Source organism: Micropterus salmoides, unplaced genomic scaffold (assembly GCF_014851395.1).
Source record: "Micropterus salmoides isolate LMB-PRFRI ecotype aquatic unplaced genomic scaffold, ASM1485139v1 Ms_hic_scaffold_23, whole genome shotgun sequence".
Classification (NCBI taxonomy): domain Eukaryota; kingdom Metazoa; phylum Chordata; class Actinopteri; order Centrarchiformes; family Centrarchidae; genus Micropterus; species Micropterus salmoides.
Window position 1 is genome coordinate 19248511 of NW_024041484.1, and position 22328 is coordinate 19270838.

At 40.0% G+C, this 22328-nt stretch overlaps 1 protein-coding gene across 2 annotated transcripts in view; it reads left to right on the forward strand.

Annotated features, from left to right (window-relative positions):
• The window catches only part of chrm2a (cholinergic receptor, muscarinic 2a), a 79708-nt gene that overhangs the window by 15791 nt on the left and 41589 nt on the right, over window positions 1-22328 (forward strand). For both annotated transcript variants that reach the window (XM_038738859.1, XM_038738860.1), the window contains exon 2: window positions 13038-13187. The gene's annotated coding sequence lies outside the window, so the exon portion shown is untranslated. The remainder of the gene's footprint in view (window positions 1-13037; window positions 13188-22328) is intronic.

Genomic DNA, 22328 nt, shown 5'->3' on the forward strand with positions numbered 1-22328 from the left:
GCGCTTGTGCAGTTGCTTTTATTTTGAGCTATAGGGGGGTTCTGCTTAGAGCCTTTGCCTCTTTCAGCCATTCTTGGTATGTGCCAAAGTTGATAAAAGGGTGTGCTGTGTGCAAGTTGCCAACTTTTGGTTACAGGGTTTTCTGGTTGAAAAACATTTAAATATTTCCGCCAGGCGAAAGAGCAGCCTTAAAAAGTGTCATTGCAGCTTTATGTGATTACCTCACTAGAGAAGTCTGCTGTAGAAATGTAAGTCCCTGCATCTTTCATTCAGTGACAAAACTGCAAAACAGCTGGTAAAAGTTAAATTCAACATCTGGGGCCTGTTTCACAAAGGTTATTCGCGAGCACTGCTTACATGCAGATTGCAAATGGTGGCCAATTTGGTGAAGCACGCTCCCCATTTAGAATGCTGTACTTGGATCGTTTTCCTGGAGTACAGCATAACCACATTCTTACCCAAATGTGAAAATTTGAAAATCTGCTAATTTGCACAGTATTGCTTTCAGCAGATGCAATCAGTGGCTCCACAAAATGACACCCGGCATCCATTTTGGAAAAGGAGGAGCTGATTTTTCTCCTCTTTCGTGTGTTTTTTGTTTGTAGCACTTGCAGGGAAATGGCTCATGAAGCTCAGATATGAGATGCAGCACATCCAGGAAAGCTGCATCCGTCATGCAATGATCATCTCCACTCTGTCTCTTTGAAGTGATGGCTTGGATCTACTGAAGCAACATGTCTTCATCCACACAACTTTCTCCACAGAGAGACACCAGTATGAAAAGGTTCTGTTGCCGTGGAGCTGCTTACTGCGAAAATGCATCAAACTCCTTATGCATGAGGGATGTGAAATGTTATGAGACCAGGTGTAACGCGGCCAAGTCAATCAATTTCCCATTAAGCCATGCTCCTCAGTCATCCATAATTCTTTTTAGCATGTAAGTGGCTTTTTAATCTTTTCATACAGGAGGAGTGCTCAACCCATGCACCCTCTTTGAAAAATGTCAACGAGTGCAGGAGGAATTAATTAAAAGAGGCAATGTGTCTGATGGATAACGTTGAAGTTTTCCCTGTGAAAAATACAGTTCATTTGTTTTAATTTAATTAATGTGTTCAAATCAGGATGGCAGTTCCGCTGATGCCCAACCCCCTCATTTACAGTTCAAAAACTCCAGAGATTTATAACATCCTTTCACTTGGCCACATGAATAATTTATTACTCAATCTCTCTAACAAAACTCAAGCAACTCTTACTGGTATCAGACTCTATTGTGTACGTGTCGTAAAACGCTGTTAATTTAACTTTTGTCTTAGCAATTTTTGTCTTTATGGTCTCATATAGACAGTGAAGCATTACTGAACTCAGGGGAGATGAGGAGGCCTGGTTTTCCAAGTAAAAGCTATCAGTTCAGTTCAGTACAGGGAACGTGATTGAACATGTCTGGTGGCTGCTTACACCAGTCTTGCCATCTCACTCAATACAGCAATAGATTAAGCTATCCTGACTGGATTTTCATTGGCCCGGTGCCAATCCTCGGGCCAAAATACACCTGCCTGGCCTGTCAGCTGCTAAAGTTATGACATCATGAGGCCCCTCATAAGGAACCTCCATTGTTTTAAAATGAAGGCGCATCAATTTCATGGGCTCCACTGCCCAGCAGATGATTTGTGAGTGCTATTATCCTCTGAAATCGCTCCGGAAAATGGCTGCAGTGTGAAGATGGTGGGGGTCATTGGTTTGTAAAGCAACAGCAAGGTCAGAGTATAGAGAAATAAAAATTCCATGTTTTTATGTGTTTGTTATTATAATTTCGAAGTTTCATTTGGATATATTAATGCACTTTATAAAGAATGACTTCCAGCAAACACTAACGGACTTATGGCAGAGAAGAAGAGGAAGAAATAGAAAGAGTGAGAGCAAGAAGCGGGGAAAGGGTAACCAATTACCTAGTTACAAAATCAGCATGCAAGCACTTCATCTTTTTCTTCTCTTCTAGCAGCAGTGCGAACAGGTCTGACTGCCATCCAGCTGACAGCGGAAGTTTTCATTTCCAAGCTTGACTAATTCATTATAAAGGCATTTGAGTGCCAGAACTCTCCGTTTGTTATAACCTCAATCTGAAAAATAGAAACTGCTGACTATTCGAAATGATCATCTCAAACTTGACCACAGTGGAGGTAAATGAAAAATACATCTTGTTAGGAATTCACTTCACTACCCACTTGGCATGAGCGGTTCAATATGTCTGAAGCTCCCACCAATTTAGCAACAAAATAAGCAGATTGCTGATAAGAAATGCTCATTAATCTAGTCCGAGCAGCAATTGAACTGCGTGCCATAAATTTTTCTTCAAGAGTTCACTCTGCTTTTCAAAACTCGTGCGAGAACAAAAATGTGAATCTGTTTGGAGGAAAGCATCGTTGCTTTCATGAGACCAGCTGCCTGAACACAATACGTGGTCAAATGTTAAAGTTATCAGTGGAGTGCAGAAGTGAAGGAGCCTCTTCACCACTCTGCTTTCCACACCTGCACTGAAGGATTTCAATTCACTGGCAAAGCCCTCTATGACAGCGCAGAGCCATTCTGCTGGGCTGAGATAAAACATAACACTAAAAAAAGTTAAATAATCAATTCTAAGGAAATGCCTCTGTATTAATCTTGAGCAGACTGCAGGACGGTACCTCCCAGAGGATCGCAAGATGATTTGCAGAGGGATTTAGGAGATGATTCGCAGCCTGTAAAAAAAAGTTATATACCAATATTTAAGTACAAATATTTTATCATGTTTTTAATTCATTGTGAAATTTGAATAAGGGCTCTATTTATAATTATGAAGTAAAATTATCCGCTAATCTTTTATTTCAGTCATTATCACTGTACAGTTGCAATGTATGGACATGCTTTTGTTTCAGCATTATAATCAAGGAAAATTAAGGTCCATCTAGTTACAATTGGAACAGCAACATCAAATATTTAAGTCTTTTTAGAGGATTGCTGTTTCAGATTAGGTGATCATCATAATCAGAGTCATTACTTCTTGACTGGCCAGGAGACGTGAGACTACATGTTGGAAGCCTAAGGATAGCTTCTTTCATCTTTCATCTTTTTAGGATTATGGTGATCAGGAGTAGTATAAATTTACCTTTCAGCTGTATTAAAAATGTGCTCTGCTGCTCTCATGCTGTCTACATGTTTGCATGTTTATGCTTGTGTATTGATTAAGTATTGGCCTTTTAATTGCAAAGGTTTAATTGCTCTTACAGTAACGATCGTAGTTGTCATCCACTCAAGTAATCTTCAAGTTACCATCACCTGGTTCACTTCTCCACCGCAGCCTCTCTCCTCTGCTGACAGCTGACTTTGCACAGTGTGTGTGTACTTGTGCAGGACATTAGCATAATAATGGGTAAACAGGATGTGTCGATAGAGAGTTTACTGAGTCCTTTTGGATTTTAGGCGCAGGACGCCTACCTATCAACATCATTGCAGCTTCCAGCACACCTGTAGCCGATGAGATGACAAAGCTGACAGAGAAACGCTACTTTGGGGACTAGTTCCAGGACCCTGCAATGTCATTCATTTCCACTGAATGTTTGGACAGTAGCTGGGTTTGTGGTACGTTCAAGCACAATAGATTATATCTGTGCAGTGAACACACTTTAGAAACTGTGTACAACAGGTATAAGCAATTTCCCTTATGAAAATCTAAGCAGGAACGAGTAAAAATAGGGAGGGTTCGGGTTCCTGCCTAGATTTTTTCTTGTGTGTTCCCCTCGCTTCTGGGTCAATTGGCTCCAGCTTCGATTGGCAGTGATATTAACATGACACCTGGGTGGCAGGTGTGGGTAGTAACTCAGTACAAGCAATGCAAATGAGTATAAAAGTTAGTTTTTATATAAAATGGTAACTTTTAACATTCCTTTTTAAAAGTGTACAGTTACTCTTTACTCAAGCATTTTTTGGGGACCAGTAATCTCCTTTTAACATCACCACATTTGCCATTTATACCGTCATAACCAATGTAATCTGCTATGGATTTTGCTGCAATGAGCTGTCATCCAATATGTGTACGCACAGTTACAGTATCATTTTGTAAACATTTGATTATATCTTTTCATGTGACAAAAGTAAAGAAATGACACTTTACAACAAAGTAAAGTAGTGAGTCTACAGCTTGTATAACAGTGTAAATTTGCTCTCCCCTCAAAATGACACATAACATAACCATTAATGTCTAAACCTGGACACAAAAGTGAAAATGTCCAAATTAGGACCATTTAGCCATTTTCCCTCCCTAGTGTCATGTGACTTGTTAGTGTAACAAGGTCTCAGGTTTGGTGTTATCGCTCTCAAACTCCCTCATACTGGTCACTGGAAGTTCAACATGGCACCTCATGACAAATAACACATAAAGACAGCCTAGGCTATAAGAACATTGCCAAGACCCTGACACTGAGCTGCAACACAGTGGCCAAGACCATACAGCGATTCAACAGGACAGGTTCCACTCAGAACAGGCCTCGCCATGGTCAACCAAAGAAGTTGAGTGCACATGCTCAGCTTCATATCCAGAGGTTATCTTTGGGAAATGAGTGCTGCCAGCATTGCTGCAGAGGTCGAAGGGGTGGGGGTCAGCCTGTCAGTGCTCAGACCATACGCCGCGCACTGCATCAAATTGGTCTGCATGGCTGTCGTCCCAGGTGGAAGCCTCTTCTAAAAATGATGCACAAGATAGCCCGCAAAAAGTTTGCTGAAGACAAGCAGGCTAAGGACATGGATTACTGGAACCATGTCCTGTGGTCTGATGAGACCAAGATAAACTTATTTGGTTCAGATGGTGTCAAGTGTGTGTGGCTACAACCAGGTGAGGAGTACAAAGACAAGTGTGTCTTGTCTACCGTCAAGAGTGTACAGCCTGGGGCTGCATGAGTGCTGCCGGCACTGGGGAGCTACAGTTCACTGAGGGAACGATGAATGCCAACATGTACTGTGACATACTGAAGCAGAGCATGATCCCTTCGCTTCGGAGACTGGGCCGGAGGGCAGTATCCCAACATGATAACGACCCCAAACACACCTCCAAAACAACCACTGCCTTGCTAATGAAGCTGAGGATAAAGGTGATAGACTGGCCAAACATGTCTCCAGCCCTAAACCCTGTTGAACATCTGTGGGGCATCCTCAAATGGAAGGTGGAGGAGCGCAAGGTCTCTAACATCCACCAGCTTCATGATGTCATCATGGAAGAGTGGAAGAGGACTCCAGTGGCAACCTGTGAAGCTCTGGTGAGCTCCATGCCCGAGAGGGTTAAGGCAATGATGGAAAATAATGGTGGCTACACAAAATATTGACACTCTGGGCCCAATTGGGACATTTTCACTTAGGGGTGTACTCACTTTTGTTGGCAGCAGTTTAGACATTAATGGCTGTGTGATGTGTTATTTTGAGGGGACAGCAAATTTACACTGTTATATAAGCTGTACACTGCAAAGTGTCATTTCTTCAGTGTTGTCACATGAAAAGATTTAATCAAATATTTACAAAAATGTGAGGTGTGTACTCACTTTTGTGAGGCAGGAGAGCTCCAGTCTCACAATCCTCTTGTTGCGCAGAGCATGGCTTTCTTTTGATGGAATTTAGCCTATTTCTTTTCATTCACACTGGTTGCTATGTTTTATAGCGATGCGATTGGGAATTCATTAAATAGAATGTCTTGGCTATCACTCAGTAGTTGTTATTTATTCAAGAACAAGCATAAGGAGAGAAGCCTGGGTGGATGAAACAGTCCTGTTGGGATTTACGAGTGATGCATAGGTCTCCCTCTTCGCATACAGGCTTACCCTCATTCAACAATGGGCTACTCCCATGATATTGCCACAATAATTATTTATATTGTAAAGATTATGTTCATAGATGCGTTAGGAATAATTATATTGTATTGGCTGCCTGTGCTATTGGAGAAGGCAAAGCATATGCAGCACCCTTTATATCATACCTTCATGTAGATTTAAAAGAATTTAAATAATTGTATTAAATACTTTATTGACCAAGAACTTCTGAGTAAAGATTTTCAGAGCTCTGCCCACCAGTGCCAGGTGGACAAGCAAGTTTTGGTTGCTTTTCAGATGCAACTCATTCATCTGTTTCTATCTATGGATGTCTATAAACATCTTATCCATATGTTTATGTATTAGCATAATAGGCTAACAGTCCAACAGCTGTGACAGCTGTGAGCATTTCAGAGCACACAAACACCATAAAGACACATGTCACCTGTCCAGCAAGGAGATTTTAACCAGAAACACCATGGCTACACCTTATTTTTATACAGTCTACTACACACAGCAACCACTGTAACAATGTCACTGGCCTTCATGCTGCTTTCTACTGTTTACTAACCATGTTTTCTGGACACGTTCATAACTTTGAAAGTGACACATCAAAAAAAAAAAAAACATGTTTACTGGCGGCCATTTTTAGTGGGTTTCCCAGAATTTTAAAAATACTGCATATATGCACTACATTGGGTGTAAAAAGGGCTTAACAGAATTTTTAGAGAGAACAAAAAACTTACACTAAAGTCTCCATGTAGAAATATTCCTACTGTTTGACTTCTTGTTAAAAGAATATATAATTTAAGTAAGTCTCCCCTGAAAACTGCCATTGTGTATTAATTAGTCCTGGCAGAGAATATCTTCTTCAACTTCACCTTCTTTCACAGTGATTCTGTCAATTCCACCTCTTGACACAAGCTTTTAAATGCAGTCCCCGACATGTATGATTAAAAACCCCAATGGCATTGTATGAAAGGTCCAGCCAGTTGCCATCAAGATTATTGTTAAATCAAAGTGTAGTGGAATTTCATCTAATCTCTTTGTGAGGGATTCTTTGGAGCCTCTGATTGACTGTAATTTGCAAAGCTGACCTTTATCTGATCCTCACCAAGTGTTTATTGGGATCTTATCCTCTCTCTGAAGCCTTGCCCTGAACCTTCAGCCCAAATCTTTTTCATCCTTATGTAAAGTTTTGAGCCCGGCCAAGAGAGTTATTTCCACTGAAGAGAAGATTAACAGTGTAAAAGCATTTTTCAATAGCATGGATTTTCTGATAAATATGCAGGTGGTGGTTTCGTCAAAGGGCTAAACTACTAAATTGGACTGCTTCTAAAATATGCTCAGTGAAGAGTTAAATAAACAGAAATTGAGAATGGACCAGAAACATTTTCAATCCTCAGACATCTATCTTTGCATTTGTGTTTTTTTAAATTATTAAACTTGACAAAGAACACGTACACAAAACATTTATCGCAAGCAAATACTTTTCCATCTGATTTTGATCTCATACATTTGCTAACAGCCACAAACCATCCATGTTATTTGCTGTATTTGTTCTTCATTTTCAGCACAATGAACACACAATTGTGAAAAAAGTTGCCTGCGGCTGCATCAAGTGAACTTCTCAGTGATTGTCTTGTTAGTGTAAACATCTAGTTGCAGCCTGCTGAAAAACATTGTTAGCCTCAACCTCATTACAATGTCATTATATTCTGACGATACCTGGACAGAGGTGATCTCTGTCATTCAAAGAAATTAATAGACATGGCCATGATGAACAGTACAATTGCAGAAGACATGAGAATGTTGCATCAGGAAATATGTAGTGGAGGAAGATGTACATCTATCGTTTACTAAAGGTAACAATACCACAATACCATAATGTAAAAATACTGAAATATAAATTTGGAAACACAGTTTGTCTTGACTTGAGTCACCATGACAACTAGGTGGAGTTGAGTGACAAGTTGGTCCAGTGTTATACCATTCAATGTTATGTATGATGTCTCAGAATGTGATGGTACCAATTGTTCTGGCTGATACATTGGCCCAGCCAATTAATTGGTCCTGCTCTGTTACAGCAGAAGCATAAAGCAGAATAAAATGGAATAACTCAACTAACGATTACAGATTTTACAGGGTGAATGGCACAGATGACTTGAATCAAGACAGACATTGCAAGAGCAAAATCCCTTCTGCACTCTCGGCCAAAAAATCCTTTGGTAGTTTCTCTAATTAGAGCTTTTAGCTCTGAGTGGGACTGTGTTGGGACTGCAGAGGGAGAGGACTGGAGTAAGGCAGACAGCAGTGCAAATAGCTAAGTAAACTCTCTGGTCTAATAACGGGATCCTTCTTCCCTGAGGTTAAGCAGATCCACTAATCACTCTCTTTGTTTGGTTTGGGTTTTGCATTCATCTAGGCGGCACCTGGAGCGGTGGGCGAGTGTATTTGCAGCTCTGCTGTATGTGTCTCTCAAGCTTAAACATTTGGCTAGATATATACTGTAGGTGCGGAAACATCCCCCCACTGAAAATAAGAGTGATGGCTACATTAGTCAAGATTCAGATTTAATAAATGTTGGCACTTGTCCATGCATGTTTAGTGACTTGTTATTTGAATTTCTTGATCGATCAGAAGGCAGTTAAATGGAAAACATTTACCAGCAGACCATGGATATAGATCCATCATGTATATTCGAAGCATAAGTCGCAGATAGTCTAAAGAGATGCAGAGTCAGTAGATGATTGATGCGCTGGCCTGTAAATAGGCTGACAGCCAGCCTTTCAGACAGTTACATAATCAAGGCTTTTTTCCCAGACACATGCCCCCCTGCTGGGATGTTGGCTGAGAGCAGATAATGAAGAGCCACTGTAGATGTCCGCTGAGATCTATGACCAGGTTCAGATTTGGAGAACCAACCCCTCCCTCTTCCCCATCATAATGCTGATGTTGCAGTAAAGCTGCAGCCTATACTTGAAGGAGGGCCCTGGCAGTGGCAGTCAGGGGACACCAAGTACTAGGAAATTGCATTAAAGACGTTCCCTTCTGAGTATTTAAAAATGGAAACACTGGAAGGCTTGTTTTATTGCTTATGCTTTCGATGAGGTCTCTCCAAACCTCTTCTGACAGTTCATAGCAGTGTGAACATGTTTTTGTTATAAGACAGTTAAAATGGCACTCTTAGGGGCTTCGTGTAGAAGTGCAGCCATCAGACATAAAACAACAATTTCACAGAGGGGTTTTCTAAGATGAAGTTGTGATAAGATAAAAGTGATATGAATTGTTTAATCTCAGTGGATATCAAATTTAGTTTGGCGAACACCTAAACTCATTTTCCATAGCCTGCATGCCACATCTTTCTTCTGTGTAGAGTTTTCTACATAATGGAACTGGACTATATTGCTTTGTTGAGATAACCCGATGTGAACTATATTCATAATAAAAGCAAGACCAGATGTAAAACCTTAAAATGGGCTGAAGCTTCACTCTGTGACATGCCACAAGTAAATTTTTATTGGGGCTGCAAAGAACTTGTCTATTAGTGGAAAAAGTATTACATGTATTATAAAAATATTCATAACAAATTCAAATACGCCCAAAGTGATGTCTTCAAATGTCTTGTTTTGTCTGACCAGCAGTCCAAAACGCAACAATAACCTGTTAATGATTCCGTATAATCAAGGCAAACTTATGAACTAAAGAGTTTAACTGAGTAATATCTCTAACTTGCAACCACATCTAAATGTTGACACACTCACACACTATAAATATAAAATCAATAATATTCGTCAACATTTTTTATGATGGTTATTTTGAAAATTTTGTGTATTTGTCCTAATTGAACAGTCACAGTGAACTATGGTGGTTGCTGGTTGTTTGTTCAGTTCCTTTTGCTACATCCTGTTGGCAAAATTGAAAACAGTTGAAAACAATGTGAGCAAACAGGCAGCTTTAAAATGTCTCTTCAGAAGCATATTGATTATTTTCACAGACATTACCTCGAGTTTACAGTTGTTGTAATTTACTGATACTAGTGAACAATCAATTTAAAGATATCTTACCCAGTGTATTTTACAACCTTCCACTCCCACAGGCTGCCGTTCTTCTGGACATTAAATGAAATTGACCGTCAGCAATCAAAAACAGAGTTAAGGTGCTGTCAAACAAAAACAATTATAAGCACTGTTATCAGTGAGAGAGAACAACAACCACTGTTTCACTATTTCGGCTGAAAACTGCATAAATCTGGGAAATAAGTTTCAATATTAGGCACACATATCTACAAAATGTGCTTTTAGAAGTGTAATCAGATGTAAATGTGATTTAGTTGGCAGCCCAGCAAGCTCTAAGGCACCCAATTTAATATGTATCTTGAAGGGACATGATTATGGGTGTGAAAGCAGAGGCATGCAGAACTAAATCTGATTGTCCACACAATAATTGGGATAAATTAGTTCAGTTGGCGATCCAAGCCACAAAATGTAAACTGTGATATTTGTGTAGTTAAAATAGCACAAAAGTTGTTTTTTTTTCTTGAGCTAAGAGCCAGCACACTAACCAGCTGGCAAGTTCATTCCTATATCTTTACAGGACTTAGACACATCTCAGGATTTCATTGTCCACGTAGTGTCCAAGCAGTTCAACAAGCATGTTCTCTACCAAACATTTAGTGCTCCTCAGTGATGACAGTCTGCTGTGTGGATAAAAACAGCTGCCTGGGTCAAGCTGCGCCCAGGGAAAACATGCACTCTTCTTTATATTCTTGATGGACATTTTCACTGTCACACACACACAGTAAGTCCACTGCTTGGAGCAGCAAAGAAACTCTGATAAGGTCATGCAACCCTACAGCCATCAGTGTGCAGTATATCTCATCTGTATATGTTAAGCCTTACTGCACATTTATTCAGAATTCTCAGATTTGCTCATGGGGGAATTAACTGCCTGTTGGCGAGGGAGATTGCAATCCACATCCAGGCTGCCTATTAGATATTTTAAACCCTTATCATCATCTGACAAATTTCTGAATAATTTTCATCATCTTATAATGCCGCACAATTGCTAGGAGCCTTTGAATCCTCTTCCAACATGATTAGGGAACATTGAAGTACACTTATGTTTATGCAATGTCTGATCAGACCAACGGCTTTTCCTATTAGCATAATAAATGAATTAGAGCACCAGAGATAAAGATCATTACGCAGATTTTTACCACGGGGAAATCATTCGGACAATGTGTTGTCTAACAATGTGAGACAAGAGCGATGCATCACACAGCCTCAACATGTTTCACCCTCCAGCTTTCCCCAAATCCTTCACCCACTAAAGCCCTGCTGTTTTTTGCGCTCTGCCGAAGCAACGTTCTTTTCTTCAAGGAAGCTGTTTCATTTCAAAAGTTGGGGGTTCTGGTATTTCTCCGCTGGCTTGTGTTGTGATTAGTCATAACAGTGAATGGCATGCAGCAGACAGCAATGGCTAATGTGTCTGTGCCGGGACATGCCATAAACACAAGTTGTTATCATGACAATACATCTCTTCCCCAGCAATGACTGACTTAGTGTACTAAACACTGTAGCCTCAGGGTTTATCCCATTATCAGCTGCTGTCCTTCCCTCAACTTCTACAGCTCTAGATATTGCTCTGCCTGCAGTTCAAAAGCAGGTGTGACATTGTTTTGTTCTTGCTCTTCATATGCTAAAGACAAACAGCGGCTTGTTAAGCGCTGTTTTTAATAAGCGTGCCAGGCTTGGGTAAAGAGATTTCTAAACTGCTGTGGTTCCTGCAAGGTGCTCTGGGTGAAATTTACATTTATACATGAGTTGTTCCTGTTATTGGCTCCTCTGGAAATATGAGTGCTACAGCACTTTAGGATAATAGTCTCAAAGGACTGTGGCTTCCATAAAGGGTGTGCACATATAGTGAACTTAGGTCACAGTCATTTACATTGAAAGTGATCAAAACCTTCATCATTTTCTTTCATTGTCATGCAGGATGTATACCTTCCTTGTATTTGGGGTTACTGGTCCGTAGGGATTGAGGACTGTGTAATTTACATAGTGAGAACTGAATTTTAAACCCCAGGCTAGCTCAATAAACCAGTTTTAACCTTTAAACTGTATCAGTGGTTTCTGATCATGGATGACCAGCGCAGAATCCTAAAGGAAAAATATTTTGCATGATTTACACAACACCCAATGTCAACATTAAGCGGCAATGCATGAATTATGTGCTCAAGACAGAACAATTTACAAATTCACATTCAATTTTATTTATATAGCGCCATATCACAACAACAGTTATCTCATAGCACATTATCATAAAAGAGCAGGTGTAGACTGTACTGATATTATTTACAGAAATCCAACAATCTTTTTTCTCTGTCAGTAATAATATTTGTTGATGACTCACCTTGATCTTGTGGGGGGTTATTGAATCAAATTTGACCGTTAGCTAGTTAGTTCGCACAGAGCTAGAAGACCAACACCACTCTCATATATATAGAGACAGCTTGGCTTATTTTAAAGATTGAGAGACCTGTTGTAAAACCAAAAATTGTATACAGCTAGGTTTTGGTATGGGTAAATGTGAGGTATCTAATGTGTTAACCAGTGATCTTTAGAGGTGCTGGTAGGAGGATTTTGTAACTTTTGGACAAAGCCAGACCAGCTGTTTTTACCTTGTTTCCAGTGTTTATGGTGAGCTTCTGACTGTAGTTTCATATTTAACAGACAAACATGAGTGCTATATAATCTTCTCATCCAATTCTCAGTAAGAAAAGAGTATTTTCCAAAAAACTAAACATTAGACATAGATTTTTTTCCCCATCTTAACCACACTGAAGTTGCCATGAACAGAATTTTCAGATATCATTTTAAACCATTGGCACTGAACATGCATAGGTGTTGTGAAGAGCACACAATTAAAGCTAGGGTAGGTAATGTTGGAGAAACTAGCAAGAGACACCTATATTTTAGTATCCAACTGAAAATATGTCACCAGTGAGCCTTCTAAAGCCACTCCCCTAAAACACATTTTCACGCACAATGAGTGCACAGGATGTAGGGATACTTTCAACAGAAACAAAAATTGCTTCTGAAACACATTACCTAGCATAGCTTTAAAGTTGTAGTTGGAGTGACTTGAAGGCAGCACTACATTATTTGCCCAGTGCTCACCCTGATTTATTTTTAAATTTTTTAACAGTGGCCATGGCTATTAACCATGAAGCTGGAGCCAGACACGTCCATCGCTTCCTTCTGTCAAAGAAAGCCTCTCCGGTGCTACATTGAACTCACACTCTCTGAATATGCCGTCCAAGTGCGAGAAAGCCCAACGGACTGCTTAACACCTGCTGTAAGTACCAACACACTCTGACTCTGGAGTGAAATATATTTATTCAATTTTTTTAAAAAAGAGTTATGTCTGTCTTGACATGGTCAGTGCTCGCATTAATTTCAACTTATCTATGAAATCTTGGCAGACTGAAATATAATGACAAATGACATATTTAAATATTGTATACCTCCCCTAAATTTGAATCACTTCACTGAACCTGGTAGGTAGCATTAATGATTCTAAATGTTTTCATCATGCATGTGAAAAAATGTGATCATTATCCATTCAGGTAATTTGTGGTTCACTGTCACTGTCATATTTGCTGGAATTCTTTAAAGGGATACCTTCAATTTTGTGCACTTAAGTCTAGGTCCTAGGATGGTTTAATGCAAATGCTTGTATTTCTCTGCCATTATTATAGTATGTGTGCGACATTTTTCTAACTTGTCAATGGTGTTACAAGAGCTTGTTCTACATCAATAGATGGAAAAGAGCTCTTGACCGTGAAGTAAAAAGCAGAGTTACGAATCCTCACATACTGCATTGTGATACAGTCATGCTGACACCTTGAACATATAAACAGTGTAGTGCTCACAGTGTGGCTTTAGAGTAGTGGTGGGGGGTTAGTTGCATAAAGGACAATTCAGATGATCTCAGTTAAGTAGTCATTCATGGTAATGCATACTAGAGGTGTACATAGAAGTCATTCTCTGTATGTGTATTTGGATAGAGACCGGAAATGGATGTAGTTTACACAGGAGGTCACCGCCACCCAACCTCTAACTGGGGGCATTCAACAATCAGAAACTGCAAACAATGTTTTCTACAATGAAATGGAAACTATTTATAATAAAGAAAATAATAATAATAAGAAATAAACTGCCACTGCACAATAAAACTTCGGCAAAGCAGACAACACAGAGATGTGTAAACAATATAAACTCCACAGTGGCCACAGCCACAAACACAAATCACAGAGAACTGCACATTTTTAACAATGGTTGTGTACCTGTCTGAATGTCATTCTGTGAGTCTTGTTCACCGCAAAGTCCTCAACAATCTCATCTTAATTAAACTTCTTTGCTTGACCATTCTCACTTCATATTATAACCATTCCACTCAGCTTGTCTGTCCCATTATAACTAGCTCATATTCCGATTTGGGTACATCCCTAATGCATTGCAAATTGACATCAGTATACACATCAGTAAACCATTTCATGCCTTGTTTCACTGGTATTTGTTGTTCAGTTTAGAAGTTTAATAGCTCAAAAAACACCTATTTGCAACAGTGTTCTTGTATAATGACTGTTTATTTAGATTTCTTTGGACTTCTTCTTTGGACGCTTTGGGTCACTAGAGATTGACTTTCCTCTGCAAAAAGCAATTGATTCACTTACACATCCAACTGTTTTCATGGACAGGAATATCTTTCTGAGGCTGTGGTGCATATTTAGAAGTTTAAAAAACCCCCATCAGATCAGGTGTCACTCTGTCATGCCAGACAATCTCTGCACTCAAAAAGGACGTCATGTATAGCAATGTGCGAGCACTTGATAACAACCTCACTTCTCTCTGTGGGAGTGTGTGTGTGTGGACATTATCAGCAGACGTGGAATCTGCACGTACACACACATACTCACACCACTGTTTGATGCCATTCCACCAACAACACTGTCAAGAGCTCTCCCTCTTCATCACAGCGATGCTGTCCAGAACCGTATCTCAAATGGAGTTCTGCGGCTCTTTAATTTCACTGAGATTGAGATTGTGTATAGATATGTGCGTGCATTTCTCTGTCTAAGTGCATATCTGTGCCGCTCATTTGTATGAGAGTTTGTGTGTCTCTGCACACAACACACCCAAAGGACTATCAGGTCAGTTCCGTGTCAAGCCAGCCAAATCCCCAGGACAGATTTACAGGAGAGGGCAGTGCCAGTCTTTGAGGGCAAGGGTAGTGGGAGCAGTCACAACAATTAGGAAGCAGCAACGCGACCACCCAGCCCTACACTCACCCTGGCTGGCTCAAGATAACAGAGCCAACCCACCACATGCTCAGACAGATAGGCATGCACGGGGATGCGCTTTCCACATACCCACTCATAGCTTGGAAGCTAATACATATGCGGCACCATACCAAACATCATCCATTAGCTACAACAGCGGCCTAAGCATGCTGCTAGAAGTGTCAAATATGCATGAGGGAGTGGAGGTCTGTGTCTCCTAATCCTCGAGGCAATTAATGCAATCGTTTCCAGTGCCAAGCACCTAGATGCTTGAATTTTTTAGGTAGACTAATTTACAGGTACGTTGGCCAGAGGCTTGCTTTTATGGATTGGAGCCGTCTGGAAGCCAATAGCAGGCCATGCATTGAGAATTGTCTACAGTGATTTATGAGGCTGTGGGGACAACATATTCACAATGAAAACCCATGCTGGAAAACCTGTTTGAAAGATAAAAAGCTTTCTGTTCTGCTAATTGTATTGTAGCACTAATTGAGCAGTTTTGTGGTGCTTGATTATCTAAGCTGAGTGAATACACGCTCAGTGCTGAAAGTGAGTTGTTGTTTTCACTGAAATTACTTTGTGTCAAGACTTGAACCATTTAACACGTACACCACCACACAAGCATGGTCTGTGTAGACACGTCATAGAGATTATGAGAAAATTTTTCCTTTTTGTATCCAACTGTTTTCATTCATTGCATTACTGTGTGTCACTGTCTTCAGTATATTGTAAAGCATTTAATTCTGTCTCACTTTTTGTTGCTGCTTCTGCAGATGTTTTTAGCCTCTAGTCAGATATTGATTGAAATGTTCAGCCTAGTGTAAGGAGTGAGGGGCTGGTATTCAGAGGCATTCGGTTGGTGGGGAAGCAGTATTGATTGCACTTAAAGTGACAAGATTGAGGAGGCCCACTTTGATACGTTATCCCTATTGCCGCCAACAGACAAAGTGCGGGCCAGAGGAGCAGCTTGGATTGATTTTTGTGATCATGAATGGCCTGAGACCTGTGAAGCAGTAGTCCAAGCTATGCTGCCTGAAAATAAGTCAACTATTTTTTATAGCGCTGTGGTAATGTAAGGACTGACAGCCTGTTTAATTTGAGAGGACAAGTAAAAACTGCGGTAATGAATAGGCCTCATGCACATTCTGACAAGCTGAAAAGTCCTTGCAGCTCTGGCACGTAGACTACTAGTATATTTGAGAAGGCAGGTATTGTGGCGCAGCCGGCTTGGGCATCTATGGGATTTTGTTGTGCATAATTCACTGGCGAGGCATGAAGCTGATATATCCTCTGCCTCTCTTATGACCATCCATCAGGTAAAATTGCTTTCTTCTAACATTAAGCTGTCAACGAGAAATAACAAATGTAGCCATGCAGAGCAACACATGATTACAGGGTAATAATGCCCTGAGGTCAGAGGAATGTGACCTCGTTCAGAGCGGCTTGTTGAAGGGAAGTAGTACAAGTTGTAGAGTCACCAGGGAGCGGCTCATCTTCTGAGGTGGCTGCTGTCAGGTGCCCCGAATTTCTGTTTTTTAATAATTATAACGGCACATTTGATAGAACTGAAAGTACGTAATTTCTGATCATGAGAAAGATTAACTGGGCTCAAAGAAGAGTTCAAAAGCACGCTGGGAGTGTGACTGAAAACTTTTACATCACCCTACTTTAACCACTGCTCAAAAAACATCTTTTGCCGATGGTGGAGGGCTATTTCGAGCCCCACATTTGCTCTGATTGATATTGTGCAAATCTATCACTATAATTTTTCAGGAAATTGCACAGGCGTTACCAGAGGTCTAATCAAGATATGGGTGCATTCACAGACTGTGTAGGAGTGAGAATGAAGAGGAAATTTAAGGGAAGGCAAGACAGATGGAGGAATCTGAAAAATATATGTACAGGCAGTTGGTCAGAGCATGGTGTGTTTGAGGAAAACGGAAAGCACAAAATTAATAAGTAAACAATGGGATAGAGAAATTGAATGAAGGGAATAGGACTTGACACGCTTCAGTAATCTCAGTTTCTTCAATCCCAGTGTTACCCCTCCTCTGTGGCTGCCTGCAGGTCTCTGGTTCCATGTGCTGCATAGCCAATTACCCATGAAAATAAGAGGGAGAAAGCCTGTTGCAAGTGATTAACACACACTAGACAACAAGCACCACTGGATTTAGAGGCTAAAATGTGGACAGACAACTGTTGTTCAAGATATGGTAAAACAATTTCCATGATGAAGTTTAGTGCTATTTTGGTATTTAATCAAAACCCCATATTTTTTCCATAACCTAATATTGTCTTAAGTGAAAGAATACTAGAACAACAATAAACTGGGGGAGTGGTGTATTGGATGTCATAACAGAAGGCTCTGCACAAGTAAACACAGCATGACATATCACCGCTGCAAGTGTTTGCGCAGTGGTTATCGGTGGGGGGAGTCTAGATGGTCTACATGGTATTGTTCTTCACAGGGAAGGACTCAAAGGACGTTTTCATGAATGTAACTTGGGGAATGCAGTGGAAATGGAGGGACATACTGTTTCTGATGTAGACAATTATTAAAAAGGAGATTGGTGCACTGATCATATTTCATAATTTTGTTTTCCTGTCCAGTTTTACGTCTAACTGAAAAACAAAAGTCAAGTGATCACACAGTTACAATGTGTTTCAAGCTCTTTGCTTAAAAGAGCATCCTCTACCCCGAAGACCATAGCTCAGCTTATGTCCGCTGTTGCCAGCAAGACTGAAAAAAGTGGCTGAGAGGCATGTTCCTATTTGACAAGTTAGATGTGACAGCAGACTCTGCTCAGCCTTGGATAGCTGAGTGTGTATGTGCTTGTGAACAAATAATACAATGATGTGCAAATATATTCTAATAACAACTTTGTTCTGTTTAAAATTCCATCTTCTATATATTTTATTTGTTACCTCCATTTTTCTGTCAGCTCCTAATCAAAACGCAGTAGGCGACAGGGAATTTATGTGCATACATACATCTTTAATATCACGAGTATGAAATTCTCTGACATGGTAATATATTTTAATCATCTAAGGATTTCAGTGATTCAAATGAGCGGGTTCTTTCAGCCGGGTGGGATTAGCGATGCTCACCTAAATGTGTGTAGGGTAGTTAAACTGTGTGCAGGATCGGGTCCTCGTCTGTGCAAATGCTTGTATACTTGTGTGTGTTTTGTGTTTAAGCACCAGCATGTAAGAAATATCTGACCCTGTGTGGATCATTTCCCTTCTTGGTTTTAATTAGGTTGTAAATGTCAACATATGAAGCATTCTCTTCCGCGGTGTGAAGCATATGTGCAGTATTTGCTGTTTGCTTTGCCGGATGAAGGACTGCTGTTCATCTTTTGTCACATGTTGGCTCGTCGGACAATTAGAGAATGTGAATGACTCAAAGGCAGGGCTAAGAATAGCTGCGTGAGGCGTCTCCCACTTCCTGACCTCCATTCCTTCCAATATACATCACAACAGAAGTGGGAGATGTGTGTCCTGGACACCACCAATTAAGGCCACGTAACCTTCACATGAGGGCTATTGCTTAATCAAAGCTTAGAATAATGAGCTAAAGTAAACAGTAATTACTGGAACCAGGTCATTGATTGCAATTCTGTCTCTGACTTGCCCTATGGGAATTTATAGGCAAGGAAACATCCAAATATCTGTTTGAAAGCAATATATGACCTTATGGCTTGTAAAAAAAAACACATATCTTGCTGAATTTGCAAGTATTATTCATACCACTGTCACTGCATGCCATAGCCAAATCCAGTTGGATTCAGACTTGATGATTCGTCCAAACTAAAGACATTTTCACACCTATTTATTTAGTGTGATGATACATCTAGTCATGGTGTCTGTGCAGGCAGCGTGAATTATGTAAGTCATATAGATTTGACCTCTATATTAAAAAGTGGGGAAAGACGGCCATGCACAGTGACAATTAAAGCGTAATCCACGAGGTAGATAACAGTTGGTTAATGATATGGGTCAACAACATAGACAGGGATTGTATCCTTTTAAATTATCTTGGGTTGTATGCGACTGTACTCGACAGAAAAATGGCAGCAATTGATGTTTGATCCTATGTTTATTTTTTGACAGCAACCTCCTGGTTCATGCACATCATTTGTTAGTAGCATAGATGGAAGTAGCATGACTTTACAATGCTAACAAAAACACTTTTTTTTGTAGCAGTATAAAGCTAGCAGTGCATTCACGTGCTCCTCGGATGGTCCCATTTCACGAGTTGTGAAGTTGTTCTTCCATCATCAGTGTGTGTTCATGTGCTCTTAAGTCGGAATGTGGAATCAACATAGACACTACGACAAAGTTGTGTTGGATTAACATTATCAGAACCTATAAACAACATGCAGACATCTACTTCACTCTACATGGACAGCAAATTAACCATTATGAACCATATTTCAAATTACATGTTTGCACATTATGTATATGCAGTACGTGATATTGCACGAATCAAAGTTCTGTATACTTCTTTATGTCCCATGTACACTTTATTTTTATTTTTCGATATTACGACGCCACATGAATGCACCGTTCACCCCTCCCTTTCCAAGGATGTAGGAGAAGCTACGGTGGCTACACGCTCTGTCAGCTACACGCTCTGTCAGCCCTTGTGCTAAATGGGCCTCCATTTGTCCATATTTCACTTCTCTTCCTACTTCTAATAAAGCAGTCGACTACTACTACTGCTACTTCTGTCACTAGATTAAACCTAAATCTTACACACTGAACCTTTAAGCTAACTAGCAACCTAAAAAAAGACAGATTTATTTATTATTAAAGAACTACGGACCAACCCTATTGCAAGACAAGAACATCGACATTGGATGATTACACTCAGTTGCAACATTTTGTTACATCCAGTTCTTGTTTTCTACAATATCTGGATATATATGATTGTTAGGGAAAGGCTGCGGTTATGTCAAATAAATTATGGCTAAGGTATGATCAAGATTAGGCAACTAAAACACTTTTTTAGGGTTAGGGAAAGTCATGGTTACATTTAATAAAAAGGCAAATGTCAGTTGAATTCTAGTCTCCTGCATGAAAGTAAGATGCGCTATACTCCCATCCATCACCCAGACCGTTACACCCTTACTTTCCACCTTGGGGCACACTACCTACTTAATATTGAGATTGCAATTCCAATATGAACATAATTCTTAGGGTATTGGTTGGCCTCAAGATATTTTACTTTTCACCCAGACCCTGCTCCTTTTTCTTTGTCTGTGTACATTCACACAGTTGAGTCACAGAGCCTCAGGATGAGTGCAAAATGTTCTCTCAAGAAAGAATGATTTTTAACAACCACACCTGTGCCGCATTACTAAACATACCTTTAGGGAGAAGGTCAAGGTGGATTATTAGGCACACAATGCATGTGACACACGTGTCCCATCTCCTACCAACAGACCATGTTTGAAGTTTTACATGCCCAAAACATAACGCAATCCCTTAGCCATAGCTGCGCCAAGTCCAAAGAGGCTGATATGAGTGTTTCTTTTTTAACAAGGGCTGTTAAGAGTAATTTTTATCTTTCCCTTTAGGTGTATTTACTTGTTGATTGTAGCCATTTCCCCAGAGAGTCTTGACAACACCTGAGCCACGTGAATTACAGAAGGGGATTCTAACATGGCATCATCTCAGAGCTGGACAAAGAAGACACTACAGTCGGAGTCTCTTGATTGTTTTTAGGGGGTGGGGGTGATGTTAAAGCCACCAGGAAAAGACATCAGCAGGGTGTCAATCTAAATAGCACACTTGTCGCACTGTAAGGACAAAAGGTATTGAATTATTGTGTTTGCCTGCAGGGGTGTTAAGGCCCATCATGAAGGCTGGCTGGTCATCTAAGCATTAGCAGTGGGAACATGATAAGGCTGCTCTCTCAGATCATTACCATTCATCACAGCTATTATCATTAGAAAAGATACTCTCATAAAAGCTACACATTACCTCTCAGTGCACACACATTATGTACTGTACATAATCTTCCATTACAAGCCATATTGCATTCCTACCAAATTATTGATGGAAAGATTCTCTGACACCAAATGTTACATCAGTGAGTATCATGAAAGATGAAATTTTCTGTGTGACTTCTCACTCTTCAGGCTGGCAGCTGTGTGAGAGAGTGCATGCCTTCTGTAATTGCGTGGTTGTGGACATTTCTCATGATTTTCATTGCAGGTGCACAATGTTTAAAGTTTGTTATTGAAAAGGTTTCGTATTTCAGTAAAATGAAATACTTGGAGTAACTGGAGTATCAAAATATCAAAATGTAGATAAAAGCGACAATCCTAGTCGTTTGCCAGGGTTTATTGGCTGCTCGTGCAGTGACACAGCCCACTGTCTCTTGGAATTTCATTCATATTGGGCAGTTCATCCAATGCAAACATTAATTTTTTTTAATTAACCCTAACCTTAATCTTTTCCTAAACTTAACCACATCTTTTGGTTGCCTAACCCTAACCATATCTTATCCATATTTTGTATTTTGCAGAAATAAAAATTTTAAATCATTGACATTTGAAGTCCCCGCGACCCTGTACGCAGGATAAGCGGTTCACGATGGATGGATGGATGGATGGACATTTGAAGTATAAGTGCTGTCACTGAACGTAAATCCAGGGTTTAACAGAATTGTTCAATATCAGCATTCTTGTGTGGTGATGGGTGGGGTGATATCAGGATAGCCAATGGTCAATAAAAGGATTTTTATTAGTGAGTGCATTTTAAGCATGCACAATTTGGATCATGTGTCTGCATTAGTTGATTGAAATAGATTTTTATTATATACATTTATACATTTTGTTTTGTTGTTCTTGTGGGACATAGCTGCTGTAGCTACACTGTAGCCATGCTGTATGGCTACGGAGATGTAGAATTAATTGAAGACTACAAGGACTTCTGGTAGCTGCAAATGCTGCTCTTCATCACAGTAAAGGACGATGATATATATGATGATGAGACAAGGTAAAATAGACGTTACTCTGATGTCAAACGAATTACTGTGGGGAAGATAATTATAACATCATAAGGTCTAATCATGTATGAAACAACCGTCTAGCATAGTGGTAGTGTCATCAACAAATGAAATCTGATGCTGAACTAAAAATCAG